Source organism: Centruroides vittatus, unplaced genomic scaffold (assembly GCF_030686945.1).
Source record: "Centruroides vittatus isolate TY-2023 unplaced genomic scaffold, ASM3068694v2 contig_950, whole genome shotgun sequence".
Lineage (NCBI taxonomy): Eukaryota > Metazoa > Arthropoda > Arachnida > Scorpiones > Buthidae > Centruroides > Centruroides vittatus.
Window position 1 is genome coordinate 1,614,126 of NW_027122629.1, and position 8,581 is coordinate 1,622,706.

Here is an 8,581-nt window from a genome sequence, read left to right on the forward strand (position 1 = left end):
ATTTTTCTACACTGATTTCCATCATAATTTTTATTTACATTTCCACTCTTACTTCAGTATTAAATTGTTGTATGCAAAATTTGAAACGTTTTCCCCCTTCTAGTGTTATTTTACTTGGTTTAAATGGGTAATACGCATCCAAATATTAATAATTCTGGTCATATCATAAAATATGTTTATTTTTTTTTACAGGATCGATCAACTTCTAGCAACTAAGTAGACACGTGCGACGTTATGTTTCCTAATGGCTGGAGGTAGGTAATTCCGTCCAGCATTTGAGGAATTTCATTCCGTTACTTCACAGATTTTGTAGTGATAATGATAAAAGAGAAATCTCAACAGTTTAAGGTGTTAAAAACAAACTTATTTTATGCAACCTAGAGTAAAATTTTTCATTTTTTCACTCCTTCGAAGATTTATTTATCTTGAAAAATTACAATATTCTAGTCATGACTGAAAGAAAATTTTGTTTTCAAGAACGTTTCGATGCAATACTTTAATCTGAAAACTCGACTTAACGGTAGCAATTAGAAATGTCTGGGACAATGAAGCCATTAGTCACTAACCAATTCGTTTGAATAGAATAGTACTGTGGCCGCCAGCGCCAGAGATCCCGAATACTGCCTGGCAACACTTGCCAACGAGAGTTGGCTGGCAACGTGAAAAGGAGGCGCGGAAAGTTCGCGGGTTTTTGCCTGGATGTTGGCCGAGGATGTCGGTGACAGTTCTCACCTTTTTAATAAAGTTTTTCTGTTACTGTTCGTGTTTGTCTGCTTAGTTCTAAAGATCAGTAGGATCGAATGACAAAGTGGTGACCCGAACGTGATGCGATTAACGAACTACCTGGACTTTCGACTGAATTGGATAGTGAACAACTCTGTGTCTATGAAGGAACATTTTTAACAGGACATGCAGGTATGATCAGTTTCTGAATCGTAAATTCAATAAGACGACTAAGAGTGCGTGACTCGGGCTAAGCCTAATCAAAGACTATCCCGCTTTCCTTCTACCCGCATAGTTAGGCGCCCGAAATGGCGGAACAGAACGAGTTGGAAATCGGACGTGTACAGGCAAAAATGCCTATCTTCACTAAAACCAACATCAAATTATTTTTTGTGCAGCTAGACGCAGCTTTTGCCATTAATCGGATTACAAGTGAGAACACTAAGTACAACTATTTAATCAATTCCCTGGACGCGGAAATTCTATCTAACGTCAGTGACTTAGTATTTGACCGTCCAGCCGAGGCTCCGTTTACTAAACTCAAAGATCGACTCCTCGAAATTTTTCAGAACTCCGCTGCTAAAGAGGCTAAAATTCTGCTTGAAGATCTGGCGTTAGGGGATCAGAAACCCAGCGTTTTACTCCGTAAAATGAGGGAGCTTTCAGCGGGCAAGATTACCGAAGAATTTCTTAGAAACTTGTGGCTCCAACGTCTCCCCAAAAATATTCAGACAGTTCTGGCTGTTAGCGGTGATGAACTAGACAAGCTAGCCATCCTTGCTGACAAGGTTGCTGAACTTACAGAACCAACCCAACTGGCCAGCATCAACTTAGAAGCCGGAAATCCCGTAATCAAAAATCTCGAAATGCAGATTTTAGAACTCACAACGAAGGTTGCAGAACTTAATGTATCGCGTACTGCTCGTCCCCTTTATCGTAGTAGAGAGAGAAACCGACATGATCCGAATTCGAGGTATCGCATTAGTTCACGCCCTCGAGGAAGAAGCCTCAATCGTCAGGGATATTGTTACTACCATGATAAGTTTGGATCAGCCGCTAGGAAATATCGTTCGCCGTGTTCCTTCGACCGAACTGCTGATCAGGGAAACGAGCGCAGCCAGCCGCAGTAACGGCCTGTGGGTCCAGCCTGGCTCCTAAATATAGCCGTCTGTTTGTGTATGACAACAAAACTGACCTAAATTTCTTAATTGATTCTGGAGCAGATTTATCGATCATTCCCAATCGCACTAAGAATCAGCCTACAAAGGTTGAATTGTATGCTGCCAACGACTCTAAAATCTCGACGTATGGAACAAAGGTGCTAGAACTTGACCTCAACTTAAGACGTTCTTTTAGATGGGAATTTACCATAGCTGATGTGCAGAAGCCTATAATCGGTGCAGACTTTTTGGCCAACTTTGGACTCATTCTCGACATCAGAAACAGATTACTGGTTGACCCCCTGACTTCCCTTACTACACGAGGAAGATATTATACTGGACCACCTACTTCAGTCAAAACTATAATCAGCAATTCCCCAATGCAGGATATCCTCAAGGACTTTCCACATCTCACTCGTCCTCGACCGTTTTCAGATAAAGTCAGGCACAACACAATGCATTATATCGAGACACACGGTCCACTCGTATTTGCCAAACCCCGTAGATTGCATCCGGCTCAGCTGCAAGTAGCAAAGCAAGAATTCCAGCACATGATGGAGTTAGGTATATGCAGACCATGAAAGCCCAACTGGGCTTCTCCCCTCCATATGGTGCCGAAGGGCTGTAACGATTGGAGACCTACTGGAGACTATCGTGCCCTGAATAGGATAACTGTTCCCGATCACTATCCAGTGCCACACATCCACGATTTTGGTCAAAGTCTACACGGAGCCCAAATATTTTCCAAGATCGATTTGGTTAGAGCCTTCCATCATATACCAGTGAACCCAGATGATGTGCCAAAGACAGCCATTACAACGCCATTTGGGCTATTTGAATTCGTTTTCCTCCCTTTTGGTCTCTGCAACGCAGCCCAATCATTCCAACGATTCATGCACGAAGTTCTGAAAGGCTTAAACTTTTGTTTTTCATACCTAGATGACATCCTCATTGCTAGCACTTCGTGGGAGGAACACAAGATGCACATGCGGCAAGTGTTTCAACGCCTTGACAAGTACGGTCTGCAAATCAATGCATCCAAGTGTACTTTTGCTGCCCCACATGTATCATTCTTAGGATATATGGTGTCTTCCCACGGCGTTATGCCACTTCCAGAACGTGTATCTTCCATAACTCAACAGAAGCGACCACAGACACTCAAACAACTGAGAAGGTTCTTAGGCATCTTGAACTTCTATCGTAGGTTCCTACCCCATGCGGCCCATCACCAAGCTCCTTTACACGACCTACTTAAAGGAGCAAAGAAAAACGACCAGCGCGAGATTAAATGGACTGACAATTCGATTCAGGCATTTGAGTCATGTAAGTCACAATTAGCAGATGCCACCTTACTGCATCATCCTTCACCAAGTGCTACCCTTGCACTTCACGTCAATGCATCCGATTCTGCTGTGGGCGCTGCCCTTCATCAAGTTACAGCACAAGGCCTCCAGCCACTAGCGTTCTTTTCCCGCAAACTGAGTAACTCTCAGCGTCAGTATTCTGCATACGACCGAGAACTTTTGGCTGTGTATTTGGCTGTGAAACATTTCCGGTTTATGCTGGAAGCACGACAGTTCACCATTTACACAGACCATAAACCATTAACGTTTGCCTTCCAGCAACGACACGATAAGTGTACACCCCGTCAGTTGAGACATCTTGACTTTATAGGACAATTCTCAACAGACATCAGACACATAAAGGGGATCGATAACGTTCCAGCTGATGCTCTTTCCCGTATTGAATCAATTAGTAGCCCATCTATAGATTATAGCAAAATTGCAAAAGACCAACAGCAAGATCCTGAGCTCCAGTCTCTCCTGACTTCAAGTGACTCATCACTTGTACTTAAGAAGTTTAAACTTCTTGATAGTGATGTCGAAATTTACTGTGATGTATCGACAGGTCGCATTCGTCCATACATTCCGCCTAGTTATCGTCGCACTGCTTTCAACACTGTCCATAACCTGTCCCATCCAGGTGTAAGGAGCTCAACAAGATTGGTAAAAGCAAAATTTGTTTGGCCATCCATCAGTAAAGACTGCCAGACATGGTCTCGCACCTGCATTTCTTGTCAACGATCAAAGATCCAGAGACATGTCGCTAGCCCTTTGGGAACCTTTCCTATTCCAGACGCTAGATTTTTAAATATTCATATTGACATTGTTGGTCCATTGCCACCTTCCAACGGCTCAACATATTGCCTCACAATCATCGATAGATTTTCTCGTTGGCCTGAAGCAATCCCGTTGCCAGATATAGCAGCTGAAACAGTAGCTTCAGCCCTGTACTCAGGCTGGATATTTCGCTTTGGAGTGCCTGCCCAAATAACATCTGACCAAGGACGGCAATTCGAATCTAGCTTATTTAAATCCCTCACTCAACTTCTTGGTACCCAAAGAGTTAGGACAACAGCATACCATCCAATTGCAAATGGCATTGTTGAACGCTTTCATCGTTCACTTAAAACTGCCATCAAGTGTCACTCTACTGAAAGATGGACGGAAGTGCTACCTACAGTCTTGTTAGGATTACGAACTGCGCTCCGTGAAGACACCAATACTACCGCGGCTGAGATGCTTTATGGCACCAGCCTCCGACTGCCTGGAGAGTTTTTCGTCCCAGGTTCTCAGGACGTCAATCCATGTTCTTTCGTCGAAAAACTCAGGACGATGATGGCAAACTTAAAACCAGTGCCTGTGGTGCACCACTCCTACCGCAACCCATTTATCCACAAAGAACTGCAGTCATGTTCCCACGTATTTCTTCGCAATAATGCTGTACGGAAGCCCTTGCAGCCTCCATACGATGGACCCTACGAAGTCGTGTCACGTGGTAGCAAGACATTCACTCTATGCATAAAGGGAAAAGAAACTGTAGTTTCTATTGATCGACTGAAACCGGCTTTTATTCTCGCAGCGAGTGAGTCGGACCAGTTACCCCCAACATCTTCAATGCCAAGACCAGCGCCAACTAAACGTACCACAGACAATCCAGCCCCAACGCGACAAACTACCACACGCTCTGGCCGACATGTAACCTTTCCCGCTCGTTTCGTGTCGCAGACACTGGTGGGGGAGTAGCTGTGGCCGCCAGCGCCAGAGATCACGAATACTGCCTGGCAACACTTGCCAACGAGAGTTGGCTGGCAACGTGAAAAGGAGGCGCAGAAAGTTCGCGGGTTTTTGCCTGGGTGTTGGCCGAGGATGTCGGTGACAGTTCTCACCTTTTTAATAAAGTTTTTTTGTTACTGTTCGTGTTTGTCTGCTTAGTTCTAAAGATCAGTAGGATCGAATGACAAAGTACTAATGTGCACCTTCGGGCAAAATTCGATTGTTCTGACCGTTTAGCTTACCCTTGATTTCAACCTTAATGACATTTCTTATGCTGAGGCCATGAGAGATTTTACTCCGAACACATTCTTCAGAAAACTGGCAGAATTTATTTCTAAAAGTAGATAACACGTAAAAATTAGCCACTTTTTACGATTTACCTATTTTTAAGAGCGATGTGAGAATTTAGTTTTTGTTCTACGATTACAATTCCTATGCGTTTGTATAATTTTCTCAATTTGGGGGCCGTATAACATCCTGAAATTAGGCATTCGTTAGTTAAATGTTACGGATACTGCAGCTTACTTTTCATTTTATGATTTCCATGCTATGTAATGCTATGTAATCATGGATTTCTATGCTATGTAATGGTGTTTTCCGTGAAAAACGCCATTACAGAGCTTATCACATCGGTATAAGTGCAAGAATGATTTAAAACATTGAATTAAAAGCAATTTTCCCGGATAAATTTTAAAAAATTTGCCATTATTGAAAAAAAGCCTTTTCCTTTTTTCTATTTAAAAAACTTATTAAATAATAATGTAATTATTAAAATATTCGAGGAAAAGTCAATTAATTAATTATAACTTACTGAATGTTTCTACTGGATGATTAAAGATTCACCTTTTATATTTAACTGTATTTATTTATTTATAATTTAAACAACAAACATAAAGAAAAATAACAAAGTTTGTCACATAAATTAACATAACGGTTCAGATTTGTTCGACACTTAATGTCGTTTCGAGTTGTTTTATTTCTTCATCATGTAAACGTTCGATCAATCTCAGGAATTTGAGGAATGAATATTCCTTATCAATTGTCGAAGATCGAGTGTTTTCCTCAACTTCGTGTGGTTTTAACAGAGGTTGTTCCTCAGGTTCCGGCGAGAGTGTCTTATCCGGTTTCCTTTCTTTTACTTTGTCTCGTCGTCTGTGTCTTTTCTGGTTGGATTCATCGTACCAATTTCGTTGAATCGATATGCCACAGAAGGTGATAGTTGCTATAAAGAACAAAATCAACAGCGTCATTGTTAATGTTAAATATCGCCATATCATTTGTTTGTTAATGGATACTGTAGCTGGATTGTCTAGCTGGCTCTGTACGACGGATTTTTGTATGTTTTCATTTAAAATACTATCTAATTTTTCCTTCTTTTTATTCCTTAATTCTGTTAGTTTAGATTGGAGCCAAATCGTTGTAGACCTTAATCGTGGCATTGGTCGTTCGTATGAGGCAATGATTACTTTGCGAATGACATTAGAAGGCACTTCCTTATCCGTCTCTGAGTTGATCAAAGGTCTCTGTTTCTTCATTATCCCAGGATAATTCGGATTATGTTCATATCCTGAATGAAGTGTAGATGCCTCCTTGAGCTTATACATAAATGGATTTAAATTAATTTCCTTTACTAGATGATGTAATTTCTGTTTAGATCTCTCAAAAGGAATTCTATATTTGTCATCGATGAAGCGTATTGAAAAATTTTCTATATCTATGTGGGTCCCGTTTAGTATCGATGGTAATAGTCAGAATTTCTTTAAATAATAATGAAAATATCACAATTCGATATAGGCCTATGGCCAGAGAAAAATTGCAGCGCATTCTAATAGCGAAAAAGCTTCTTATTATTTCTTTGTAATAATGTTAAGCAATGCATTATTTGTTCATTTTTATATAGGTATTGTTTGAGGTTTTTAAAGAAATTGTATTGAAACCTGTCATTGCCATTTCTGCAGCCCAATAAACGTGATTACGGCACGCGGACTCAAAAAGGTTCGCCATCTCTGCGCTAGATCATGCTCGTTTGATTCTTTGTAAAGTTTAAAAAGTTCGTAATGCATTTTTTTAAACATTCAAGAAAGATCAAATTTGTCTGTCTGGAGAATATAAAATTACAAAAATTGTAGCTAAACCCATCATTTTGGAATTTATCCACAAAAATAAAAAAATAAAAAAAACTAAAATTCTAGTGAACTAATGCAAGTTAAACACAAAACGTCAAAGAAACAGTAAAAAAAAAAAAAAATCCGTGTGTGTGTGTGTGTGTGTTGGGTCTATTTCGTGTAATATCACGGGATGGAGTAATGATTAAAATACGAAATTTGATATGATAGCCTACGTATAAGGGGCATTGATGCTATTAAATTTTGTGGTTAAAGGTCGAAAGGGGTGGGGAGATAGAGGAGGTCGTATGTTATATCTCGTGAGAGATCGACTTTGGTTGCGGCCGACGTTTTCAGCCTAAAACGTGAACGTCGGACGTCAAGCGCCGCCATCTGGCAATTCTAGAAGGTTGATAATGGCGTTCGCTATGTCTAGTATGGCGAGTAAAAGTTCGACTTAAACTTCTTTATTTTTTGTGTTTGGGGTTAAAATTATGACGTATTTTATTATAATAATGATTATTTAAGCATTTACGAATAATATTGTGAATAAACAGACGATTTTAATCCAGAAATTATTTAATTATTCAATTTTTTTGCAAGTGATGTGAAGTCCCTGTAAAATTCACATATATTTGTATTCATATTGAATAAGTCTGTAGGAGTATTTGTTCTTTCACAGCATCATCTATCACCAACAGCGTAATACGTTTGTAAATTATCTAAAAATAATTTCCCGAGCTGCTTTCGGATTTACATAGTTTAATTTGATTATTTACCTTCGCTAGTAACATTCGTCGTTGTTAAACGTGTTCGACCATTTTTCAACAATATCCCATGAGTCAGTGCGCCACGTGAACGTGTGGCGCAACCTGTTTTACTTGGAGTTCGAACATGAAACGTATACTTCTGCTTGCCGTACAAGTTTACTTAATTAACGTTTGATGTTCGGCTGCAACCTCTCTATTATAATTAAAAATATACGGTGAAAGTTATTTTTTAACAGCCGGAAAAGTTACGTAACTCATTATTGGATTTTTTTAGTTTTAAAATAAATTTTTGATTTTGCTCTATTCATTTTCTAAAGTATGAATTTTCTATTTATTAGTAATTTTGTTTCTTCTTTTCGGAATGATGTTTTTGCGATATTCGAGTCCCGTCCCTCACCACTCAGCAATCCCATTATAGGTCGGCCGAATCCGTAATGGGCTTGCTATTGTCCATTGTGGATTCTATGGTTCTTTTTTAGTGCCTACAGAACGGAAAGAGTTTATAAAAGTTTGCTTATTACTGTTTTAATAAGATACCATTGTTTCGAATGTTCTGTTCTTTCAAATGCGTTCTTCCAAGAATTTATTATAAATGATAGTAAATAAGTATAATAATTGTTTAGCTGGATAGATTTATTATTGCTATATTGCATATAAATTTAAATTAACTTAAATTTTTTATTATCAATTAAATTTCAATAATTGTT